Source organism: Typopeltis vanoorti, chromosome 13 (assembly GCF_054136105.1).
Source record: "Typopeltis vanoorti isolate ZY-2024b chromosome 13, IOZ_Tvanoo_1.0, whole genome shotgun sequence".
Lineage (NCBI taxonomy): Eukaryota > Metazoa > Arthropoda > Arachnida > Uropygi > Thelyphonidae > Typopeltis > Typopeltis vanoorti.
The window spans coordinates 58961387-58974390 of NC_143561.1; the positions used below are offsets into that span (position 1 = coordinate 58961387).

General features: G+C 37.6%; 1 protein-coding gene across 1 annotated transcript in view; it reads left to right on the forward strand.

The window, feature by feature from the left end:
- The window catches only part of LOC150100200 (uncharacterized), a 260605-nt gene that overhangs the window by 138734 nt on the left and 108867 nt on the right, over window positions 1-13004 (forward strand). The window lies entirely within an intron of this gene.

The following is a 13004-nucleotide window of genomic DNA, read 5'->3' on the forward strand; positions in this document are numbered from 1 at the left end:
AACAAAAAAGAAAAATACATCATTCTGATTTATGAGAACTGCAAACTTGGAGAAGTATCATCAGATCCTCTTGTATCTCTGAATCTGTTACTTCAACTATTATTTTTTTATACTGAACATTTGAAATCTTAAGAAGCATATTTAGTAATATAATACAGGATTATATATGCAATTTTTATACACTAATTTTGAAACACAAGCTGATGATATCATCTCATTTCCCTTCTCAATCAACAACAAAATATTAAAATGTTCAACCCTAATTATTATTATATATCTCCATGGAGTCCAAATACTTATTGCAGAAGGCCCACACTAACTATTATTTATACCAATGTTGAAAGTTTTTTTGTTTATTTTTCACTTGGTTAGACTATAATAAATTTAGTTTAATCCTTTATTCAAGTGTGAGCAAACAAAGTTTGCGCTTGAAAGTATCTTCAGGACTAGGGTAAGGTGGTACAACACCGGGCAACTCGTTGCAAAGGTGGAGCAAGCTAACATCACTCCTATCTCAGTATCTTCCATAATGCAAAACACATCTCCTTGCGGATATGTATAATGTTATGCATTAAGAGAAGGGCCACTACCCAGACTAGTTTCGACCTTTATTGAGGTCTCTTCAGTGGGAGCTAGGCCCAAGTGGAGATACCAGGCAGAAGCATTAGCAAGGTCATCTCCACCTGCCTTACCCCATTCCTGAAGATACTTTCAGGTGCAAATTTTGTTGGCTCACACTTGGATAATGGATTAAACTAAATTTATTATTATTTATACCAATTCATACTTTTCTTTGAAATCAGTAATCAACATAGGACTCACAGATGCTGGCATCCCATCCACTCATTCGCTACTCTCCAAACAAAAAATGAGGTCCTCACATCCTTACCAACCACACTTTTACACACCCTCCAGGATGATCCCCATTCCTTATCTCCTTTCTTGTCACAAATTGAAAAATTTCTTTTGCATCAGTCATATAAAATCTCTTTAGTAATTTATGAGCTTCTGTTATGTTCCTTTTTTATGCCTATCAACTAAACTTTGCAACCTATGCACTTACATCTATCATCACCGTAGTCACTTGCTTCTAGATCCTCTCCACCACCTTTAACATCTTTATCGAAGAGTAAACAAACATAGTTTGCATGCGAAGTCACTTGACAACTGGGCTACCTGTATATAGAGGCTAATAACTTCACATCAATTGTCTTAGTATTCCATAATGCAATGCATATATCCTTATGGACATGTGTGATGCTATGCATTGTGGGAAGATTGGTTTCATGCACAGACTTTGTTTGCTTACATTTAGATAAAGGATGAAACCAAGAATATAACTTCTTGGCATCTTTAATCAAAGCAATAACAATCAAGGAAAAGAAGGAGTAGCCATAGTATTCAACACAAAATACGAGGCTAATCTTCTTGAATGGCAGTCAGTCTCAAGTAGAGTAATGTGGGCAAATATGAGAATGGGGAACTGGACAATGAGACTTATTTGTGCCTATGGTCCCACAGAAGGTTCTACTAAGGTAGAAGTGGAGGAATTTTTTGAGGCTTTAGAAAAAGCAACTGACACAATGAAAAAGGAAAAGTTGGTCCTTGTTGGGGATCTAAATAGTAGAGTAGGAAATGATTGTGAGACATACAAAAATATTTTGGGAAAATTTGGAGAAAAGAGCAAAGCTAATAATAATGGCAAATATCTGTTGGATTTCTGCTCAGGACATGGACTGGTTATTACTAACACCATGTTCCAACATAAAAATGTGCACAAATTCACATGGAGAGAAGAGGCTAGGAATAAGAAAAGTCTCATTGACTATGTTATTGTTGATAGTGATGTTTTCTCCCTGGTGCAGGACACCAGAGTGTACAGAGGATTTGAAATTGGAAGTGATCACTATTTAGTCTTGAGCAGGATAAAATTGAATTTCATATTGAAAAGAATAACATGTAAGACAGTTTTAAAGCGAATAAAAGTTGAGCAGCTCTCAGATGTAAACTGTAGACTAAAATACAGAAATATTATTGAAAAGAAAATGAAAGAGTTTGAAAACAGGAATCAAACCTTGGAGATTCAGTGGCAAACTCTGAAGGAAACATTGATTGATTCTGCCAGAGAGGCATGTGGTGAGGTTGTGTGCAAAGATAAAAAAAATCAGAACTCCCTGGTGGACACAGGAAGTTAAAGAGGCAGTGAAGGAAAAGAAGAAAGCATATCAAAAGTTCCTGGCAAATAAGTCAGCTTTTACTCTTACAGAATACAGAGACAAATGTAAGAAAGCTAAACAGTGTGTAAAACTAGCTAAACAAAAGTCATGGGAGGACTTTGGCAAGAATATAGAAAATAAATATCAAGAAGGTGGCAAAATATTCTGGAGGTTGTTGAAGAAGCTTAGGAATGGAGGAAAGAGTGCTGTAAAAGGAATTAGAGATGATAAAGGTGAAATGAAAACAGGAGAAAAAGATATCCTTGAAGTATGGAGTAATTACTTTGAAAAACTGCTAAATGAAACAAGCAGTGATGACAGCACAGTGATAAAAAACACTGACCAGGCATGCAGTCAGGAATACATATCCATACTTGAAGTAGAAAAAGCCATCAAAGGCTTGAAATGTGGAAAGGCAACAGGAGTAGATGATATTCGACCAGAAATGCTGAAATATGGTGGTATAAGAGTCTTACAGTGGCTGCACTGCATAGTTCAGAAAGCCTGGACAGAGGGACGAATTCCCGATGATTGGAGTAGAGCTCTCATAGTACCCATATATAAAAAGGGAAATAAAACTGAATATGAGAATTACAGAGGTATTTCCCTGCTGAGTGTTCCTGGCAAGATCTATGCAAGTATACTTGAGAAACGGTTGAGAAGAATTGTGGAAGAAAAGCTTGGTGAAGAACAAGCTGGATTCAGGCCAAATAGAGGCTGTCAGGATCAGATCTTCACTTTACGACAAATAGTCGAGAAAGCATGGGAATATAACAAAGATCTGTATTTAAGTTTTGTCGATTTGGAAAAGGCATATGACAAGGTGCCAAGAGAGAAGCTATTCAATACGCTGCAGTTATATGGTGTCAATGGGGCATTATATCAAGCAATACTTAGTCTTTATTTGAGTTGTGAGTCAGCAGTTAGAATTGAAGGAAGTACAGGAAGATGGTTTAATGTTAAATCTGGTGTGAGACAAGGATGTACATTATCCCCTCTGTTATTCATTATCTATATGGATCACATTATGAAGGAATGTGGTATTAAACATGATATCAAAATTGGAGATGTTAATGTCAGCTCTTTGCTTTATGCGGATGATGTTATACTTCTAAATAAATCCGCTACAAGTCTGCAAGATTCTCTGACTAAATTGAATAGCTGTTGTAATAGATATGGTATGAAGGTCAGCAATAAAAAGACAAAGACAATGAAAATAGGCAGAATCATTGAAAATGTCAACTGTGTTGTGAATGGAGAACCTGTGGAACAAGTAAAACATTTCAGCTACTTAGGCACAATTTTTACTGAAGATGGTAAACTAAATATAGAAATAGACAACAGAATCAGCAAAGCTGGTATCGTGGGAAGTCAATTGAATAAATTCATATGGAATAAGAAAGAAATTAGTCGGAACACTAAATTAGCTGTATACAAGACTGTGTTCAAACCAATTTTAACTTATGGATCTGAGAGCTGGGTCAGAAGTAAAACACTTGACCAAAGACTAGAAACGGCAGATATGAGAGTCCTGAGAAAGATTAGAGGCGTGAACAGATGGCATCAATGGCAATATCATATTAAAAATGAGGATATTAGGAAAGAACTTGACATTGTCAGCATCCAGGAATGCGTTAGCAGAGCTAATCTCAGATGGCATGGTCACTTAAATAGAATGGGAGAGGAAAGATTAGCAAAACAAGTGTTCTCTGCCAGGTTGGCAGGAAAACGACCCAGAGGAAGACCAAGATATAGGTGGATTGATACGGTACAAAGTGCCTTAGACGATAGAAATATAAGATCTGATAATGTTGGAGTCTTGACAAGTGACAGACTGAATTGGAGGAAAATTGTAGATAGGAAGTTAGTAATGATGTAATTTTTTCATGTAGTACTGTCATATCCTGTACACCCCTTGAGGGTACATGGCAGGAATTTGATGATGATGATGGCATCTTTAATTTATAATATAACCAAGTGGAAAAACTTTCAACCTCCTTATGCCCAAGAAACCCAGGCAACTCAACTTATGCATGGTAGTCAAGATATGGCTGTATCAAAACCTTATGAAGAGGGATAATGACCTCCCTGTCTTTACTTATCAGTATATTATTCAACATTCAAATAATCCTTTAAGCTGTTTTGCTCATTTTTGCAATATACCCTCTGAACTTCAACTCCTTGTCCATTCTTACCCCCGAATCCCTAGCCTCATCAATTTTTTTGCAGTCCAGCCATCAGTGTAATGCATAATATGTAATTTTTTCAACCCAAAATGCATAACTTTATACTGTCACCTTAGCTGATAACTGGCAATTTATTTAAATCATCCTTCAGGATCCCTACATAATTTTTATTAACTGCTGCCTTCCTGGTTTTGCATCACTAGCAAACAACTGAATATCCCTTCTTAAATAGCTGCTTAAGAAGTGGAGTTAATTTTAGTTCTCCCATAATTCTTTCCCTGTATCATTTATGTACAGTTAATCAGGACTTGATCTATACAGAGCTCTATGATTCTCAATAGAGCTCTGGATTATATTTCTCTTGGAGCTACTCTACCTTATACTATTCTCTAGCATCTGTCTGCTGTCTCCCCTTCCTATCCATACCATCAGCTCTTCATATCCATTCCATTTGTTTCAACTTATATAATTTCCATGCAGTATTCTATCAGATGCCTCTGCAAAGTCCAGCACTATCATAATGGAGCCCATTTCATTTATCCACTCAGCTGTCATTTTACTCTGTTTTAAAAGGTAAATACTATTATTTGTAGATTTAGGGACTCAAAAACACACGTGTTGAACAGATTATTTTATTAATTACAAATAAAATAAAACTTGACGTTTCGACCTCTATATCGAGGTCATCATCAGAAGAATACAACTGTATGCAGAACCAAGCTACATGCTCATGCTTTCTATACCAGTAAACTAAATCTACGTAGTTAATAAATCTTTTTTCTAGCCTGACCTCTAGTGATAGAAACACATGAAAAAAAAAAAAAAAAAATATATATATATATATATATATATATATATATATATATATTCATTTTTTAAATTAACTGACTTAAACCCGAGAATTATAACACAATGACATTTATTTGAAAAAAACGCAACATGTTTCGTCAAAAATGACTTCTTCAGGCGATAAGAACATAGAAAGATAATAAAAGATACTTAAATTAACATTGACACACTCTAAAGCTATACAACTATAAAGCCATAATATTCGACTGTAAATTACAGTTATGAGCTTGAACTACAGTCCAAGTTAAAGTTCTATTGTTGTACACCTGTGCGTGTGTGGAATCACGCGATCTCCAGTATCTCATAGTAGAGTTGAAAGAGTCTGCCAAATTATAGCTAAGATTATTATTCAAATGAAAAGGGTCTAAGGTGATTTCCCTTGACTCGACAATGCGGTGCTCTATTTCATCATGGCTGATGTGTAGGTTTGAAGTCAATGTCCAATCTATTTCATGTTGGTGGCCTTCGTTGTTCGTGTTTATTGAAAGCAGGACATGGCCCGACAGAGCAGTAGCTCTGGTTCTCTTATAAGCAATGTCTCTCTGATGCTCTTCAAGACGTAGTAAGATAGATTTTTCTGTCTGCCCATAGTAAGGCTTTCCGCATTCACGAGTGACCTTGTATACACCTGGGAATTGTAGAAGGTTGTGAGGTTGTTTATAGTTGTTGAAGCGTGATCTTATTTTTGGCAGAGTCGAGAAGCACGTTTTTATGTTAAACTTCTTTAGAATTCTGCTCAGCTTTTTGGATAGTGTGCTGATATATGGCAAGACGATATGACCTTTGGAGTCGTCCTGTGTCTCTACGTTGTTACGTTGGTGGCGGGATAATTGGTTGTTAATACTTTTTAGAGAGTAGGCATTGTTTTTAAAGGTCCATTTAAGATGTTGTAGTTCCTTTTTCAGTTCTTCTTCATCTGACAGTACAGATCTTGCACGATTCGCTAGAGTTGATATAATACCCAACTTTTGCACTGGATGGTAATGGGAGGACGCATGCAAATATCTGTCTGTGGACAGACAGAAAAATCTATCTTACTACGTCTCGAAGAGCATCAGAGAGACATTGCTTATAAGAGAACCAGAGCTACTGCTCTGTCGGGCCATGTCCTGCTTTCAATAAACACGAACAACGAAGGCCACCAACATGAAATAGATTGGACATTGACTTCAAACCTACACATCAGCCATGATGAAATAGAGCGCCGCATTGTCGAGTCAAGGGAAATCACCTTAGACCCTTTTCATTTGAATAATAATCTTAGCTATAATTTGGCAGACTCTTTCAACTCTACTATTAGATACTGGAGATCGCGTGATTCCACACACGCACAGGTGTACAACAATAGAACTTTAACTCGGACTGTAGTTCAAGCTCATAACTGTAATTTACAGTCGAATATTATGGCTTTATAGTTGTATAGCTTTAGAGTGTGTCAATGTTAATTTAAGTGTCTTTTATTATCTTTCTATGTTCTTATCGTCTGAAGAAGTCATTTTTGACGAAACATGTTGCGTTTTTTTCAAATAAATGTCATTGTGTTATAATTCTCGAGTTTAAGTCAGTTAATTTAAAAAATGAACATATCCCAACCCCGAGTTAATAGTACGTTTCATATATATATATATATATATATATACATATATTATAAATAGATAAATGCAACTACAATAAACTGTTAGAGTCCTCATGTATTAATATTCTGGATAGTTACAAAATGATTTCTTTCAGTTGCCATTGAATGTTCTAAACACTTCACCAAGTCACCAGGTTGTCTTCTTGTAGTGGGAATTTTTCTAATGCTAGTTTAGGATGTTATACAGGTTGTAGATGGGTCCTCCACATTCTTGAAATGGTGAGGCCATCATTTTTGTTGAGATTTGGGTTGTGTTTGAGCATTTCACAAGACTCTTTAAATTTGGTGGTGTAGGGACCGCACCAAACCAGGTTTTGGTGCGGTGTAGGGACTTGGTATTTTTCCAGTCAATTCTATGGTATGTTTGGAGTGCATGGTCAGAAAGGCCTGTTTTACCGAAGTGGAGGTATTTAATGTGTCGTTTGTGTTTGTCTTGTCTGATTGGGATAGTTCGCCCTGTTTCCCCTATGTATGGTATGTTACATGTGCAGTGTATTTTGTATACCCCTGGGTGTGCTAGGTGTGGAAGAGGATCTTTAGAGGAACTGAGTAGGTGTCTTAGCTTATTTGGGGGTTTAAAGGTGGTTTTAATGTTGTATTTGCGAAGTGTTCTGTCTATTTTTTCAGAAATGCCTCTAACATAAGGAATGGCAATAGCATTCTTGAAATCTTTTTTGTTCTTACTGGTGTCTTTATGGAGGATCTTGTGAATAGTTTTTTTATTGTATCCATTTTTGATAAATGTTTGGTTGATGATTTTGTATTCTTGGTTTAGAGCCTGTTCATTTGAACAGATAGTTAGGGCTCTGTGTTTAAGGGTGCTTATGACACCTAATTTTTGTGTTGGGTGGTGGTAAGAATTTTTGTGTATGTATTGGCCTGTGTGTGTAGGTTTGCGGTAAACTGAGAAGGAGAGACAGCCAGAGGGAAGACGTGTGACAAGTGTGTCTAGGAAAGGAAGAGAGTCGTTTTTTTCCATTTCAATGGTGAATTGGATACGTTTGTGTTGTTTGTTTAGGTGGCTAAGGAATGTATTTAGAGCTTCGCGGCCGTGGGGCCAAATGGCGAAAATATCGTCGACGTATCTGAGCCAGATTTTGGGCTTTAGACATGCTGTCTCTAGAGCCCATTGCTCAAAGTCTTCCATATAAAAGTTAGCTATTGGGGGAGAAAGTGGTGAGCCCATGGCTGTACCTTCTTTTTGATGGTAAAAATTGTTTTGCCATACTTAATATCCGGAGCGGAGTACGTGGGCAAAAAGGGCCATGATGTCATGTGGAAATATGTTCTGTAGGAGCAAGATCGTGTCATTGATTGGGACATTGGTGAAAAGGGAAGTTATGTCAAAGCTGACTAATAAATCTTGGTCGGTGAGTGTAATGTTTTTGATTTTACTGATGAAATGTTGTGTATTTTTTATGTAGGAAGGGGACTGACCTACCAATTCCTTGAGTATGGCAGCTAATTTTTTTGCTAAGTGATAATTTGGGCTGTCAATTCCTTCAACGATTGGGCGAAGTGGTGTGCCAGATTTGTGTATTTTTGGCAGGCCATAAATTCTGGGCGCACGGGCATACTGAGGTATTAATTTTTTTGTCGTTTCTTCGGGCCATGTGTGGACGGATTTGATTAATTCAGTTGTTTTCTTTTTGTTACGTTTTGTTGGGTTGTAGTTAACCTTTTGGTAGGTGTTATGGTCCGATATTAACTGGTTCATTTTTTCTATGTATGTCGTACGGTCTAACAGGATGGTGGAATTGCCTTTATCGACTTTCATTATTATGATATCCTGGTTATTTTTTAAGGATTTAAGGGCTAGATTTTCGGTTTTGTTTATGTTGGTGTTTAGTTTTTTGTTAGAATTTAGTATACACGATGTTTCCATTCGTATTTTATCAGCCAGAATGGTGGGGAGGGATCGTAAACCTCTCTCGATATGATACACAATATCAAGTTTGTTCACTGACCTCGGAGCAATGGCATAGTTCAAACCTTTCTTTAACAGCGAGAGTTCACCTTCGGTGAGAACGTGGTTTGATAGGTTGATAACTGAGCATTGATCCGATGGTGGTTGGTGGCTCCTAACGTTGTTTGCGGGCGATTGGTTGCTCCTTATGACGTCGGTTTGTGGTTGGCTGTTCCTTTCGTAATGGCGTCTTGGTGATCTTGTGCTTTTCTGTTGTTATAGGGCTTGAAATTTCATTATTAGTTTTTCTTTATTTTTCAGTAGTGAGTGCTTGGCCGAGTCATCGGTGATCCTATCTAGAATCTCCCAAATTTCTGGAATAACGTAGTCAGATAATTCAAATTTAAGTTGCAGAACTTTGGTTTGGGTGGATGCTAGATTTTTACGTGCCTCGTGGATTTGTTCTCGTAATAAGGCTTTTTCCAACCGGGCATAAATACGGAGCGCTTTGGTTGATTTAAACTTCTTCTTTAGTTTAATGCAGTTTGGAATTATGTTGCTGTCTCTACATCGTTTCAAAAAGGCTAGTCGATTCGTTAATAAAGAAACACGTATCTTCAGCTTACCGTAGAGGCTGCACTGCTTGTGGGTCACATCTCCATGGATTATGATAATTCTTTCTTTTAGGGTTACACGGTGATCAGCACTCATATTTGTAGATTTAGGGACTCAAAAACACATGGAAAATAAAACTTGACGTTTCGACTTCCGTTTGTTTTTGAGTCCCTAAATCTACAAATATGAGTGCTGATCACCGTGTAACCCTAAAAGAAAGAATTAAAAGGTAAATATATTACTCAGGCAGAATCTACCTTTCAAAAAGCTGTGCTGTTCTTATAGCATATATCTTTGGTACCATGATAGCATTTACTAAATGGGAAAGATATTATTATTATTATTATTACGGGTATCTCCATGGAGTCAGTAGACTCATCGCGGGAGATCCAAACTAGCAAAACAATATCTATCATATCTCTTCTTGAATTCATTTACAGACGAAGAACTCACAGCTGAGTCTGACAATGAATTCCACTCATTCACAATCCTCCAGGTGAAAAATCTCGTTCTCACACCCTTGTTGACTACACTTTTCTTTAATTTCCAGTAACGACCTCTTGTTCTTCCATCACTATCACACAGCTGAAACATTTCCCCTGCATCAATCTTATAAAATCCTTTTAATAATTTAAATGTTTCTATCATATCCCCTCTTCTCCACCTATCAACCAACATCTGCAATCCACAAGCTCTCAATCTATCACTGTAGGGAGAATTTTTTACATTGCTCACCAACCTAGTCACTCTCCTCTGAACCCTCTCCACAACCTCCTCATCTCCAAGGAATCCAGGTGACCAGACCTGAGCACAGTAATCCAAATGTGGAAGTATCAACGCTTTATAAAGGGGAATAATAACCTCTTTATCTCTGGATGTTTATGTTCCTCAATAACCACATAATCCTATGTGTAATCTTGGACACCTTAGCAATGTCCCTGAACTTCATCTCCCTATCCACCAACACCCCTAAGTTCCTAGCCTCATCAATCTCTTGAAGTACCATTCCATCAATGTAGTACACAGCTGGTAATCTTTTAATCCCAAAATGCATATCCTTACACTTTTCCACGTTGAACTGACATCCATTATCCTTTGCCCATTTTGCCAGCTTATTTAAATCATCTTGCAAACTCTCAACATCAGCTTGATTTTTTATTGCGCCACCCAACTTTGCATCATCAGCAGACAACTGAATATCTCCCCTCAGGCCATTTCCTATATCATTTATGTACAAATTAAATAACAGGGCCCTGAGGCACAACCACTGGTCACCTGCCTCATCCTGGACTCTGCTCCTTCATACACCACCTTCTGGTATCTCTCCCTGAGCCATTCTCCTATCCATATCACCAGTTTAGTACCCATTCCTATCTGCTCCATGCATAACAGTGTTCCATGGGAACACAGAGGTACCACTGTGTAGCCATTTCCTTTGTCCAACTCAGATGTCATTCTATTATAAAAAGTTAATGAATTGCTAAGGCAGGATCGACCTTTAACAAAACCATGTTGGCCCCTATAGAGTATCATATCCTGATCCACCCATTCTTGAATTTTGTCTATAACCAACTTTTCCAATACTTTTACCACCACTCCCGAGACGGTGATTGGTCTGTAATTAACTACCACAGTTTTAGAGCCACCTTTATGCAAAAGAACTACTTTGCCTTCCTTCCACTCACTAGGGACCATACCAGAGTTCAAACGTAAGTTAAATATCCAAGTAAGAGGGGTTGACAATTCCTTTGCACATTCACACAACACCCGATCTGATATTCCATGTAAACCTACAGCAGTGTTTGCATTTAAATTTTGCAATATATTAAATACCTCTGATTTCTTAACTTCAATTCTCACATTAGTTGTTGCTATAGGTACAGAGATATCCTCACTTGGGTGATAGACTTTTGAAAAGTGATCACTCAGTAACTTGACTATTACATCTGATTTTGTCACCTCAATACCATCAACACTCACTAAAGTTATCCTTCCGAAGTCATTCTTCCTTTTACTTGCCACATAGTGGAAGAACTCTTTGGGATTACCCTTGATCTCATTGGCTAAGGTCTTCTCATAATCTGATTTAGCTTTTCTTACTATGCTGGTAACCTTCCTAGCTTGAGCCTTCTACTGCTCATGGGTGTACTGATCGCCTTTCTCCTTGTACATTCTCCATAACATTTTCCTTTTTTGCAGATCAAGCTTGATACTACTTCTCATCCATCTAACACCTACCTTGTTTGTCTTCCTGACCATAGGGACACAATCTGATATTGCTTTCTTCAGATACCTGCTGATTTTATCCCATGCACTGCTAACATCTTTCCCCCGCAATATGTTCTGCCATGAGATGGCTGCAAGCTCACTCCATAGCTTGTTATAATTGCCTAACCTGTAGTTCCATATATACCCCTTCTTAACAGAAAAATCCACAGATTTTGGAACCTCCCAAGTCAATACCACATGATCGCTCTCACCAATTGGAGGTAACGAGGACACCTTACTTATGCATATATCCTCTGAACCAATGACCAGGTCCAATACTCTCACACCACGTGTCCCTTCAGTTATGTGCTGTTTCAAGTAATTATCTCGCAGAAGATGTATGAACTCCATTTCCTTTTTGCCACGTGATATTTCCTCCTTCCAATTGATATCACCATAATTAAAATCCCCCATAATAATTACTAAACCTGCACTAATTTACTGATGCATGAATTCAATACCCCCCCCCTGTACCCCCTGGCCTATAGCAGCAACTAACTGTATATTTGGTTGCAGTGGTCACTAATTCACACCAGACTGCCTCAAATGAACTCTTATTCACATGTCTATCATCTTGATATACTACTTTCTTTGGCTGCAAATACATCAGCTATCATCAACTATACTCCTCCCCCTGTTCTATCTTCTCTATTCTCGCTGAAAATACTGTACCCATCACATTCAATTCCAGTGACCACATCTTCTGCTGACAGCCAAGTTTCACTAATGCCTACAACTTTTGGTGGGATTGCATTGACTAATGCCAAAAATTCTTCTCTCTTGTTTCGAATGCTTCTTGCATTGGTATACAAAAATTGCAATTCCCTTTAGTTCTTGCACCTGCTTTAGAACTGATTTACATATCACTAATTTCAGTAGTCCCATGCCGATTTTTATCCCCTCTATTCTGCAATTTATTCTGCAAATAAGGATCAACAAATTCAAGATCTCTTTTTTTTGCACATTCTTGCAATCATATCATTCATTATCATCGTTAATGAATACTTAACTCATAATTTTAAAAATGAAGCAGCACACACACACACACACACACACATACACACACACACACACACACACACACACACACACACACTATCCTCCCATTGACACTTTTCTGCTTCACAATATCTAAAAATGTTCTTAAATCTTTTGCTACTTGATTTATACTACTACTCAGGTCATTTGTACCCCCCCCCCCCATAACTATCATCTTATCTGCATCATGCCCTCTCTTTATTGCTAAAGCCACTCTCTCTATTGTTCCACCAGCTGTGCTGGTGGGAATTTTTCAAAAATTGCTTATTGAGGCAGTATCTGATTGTATC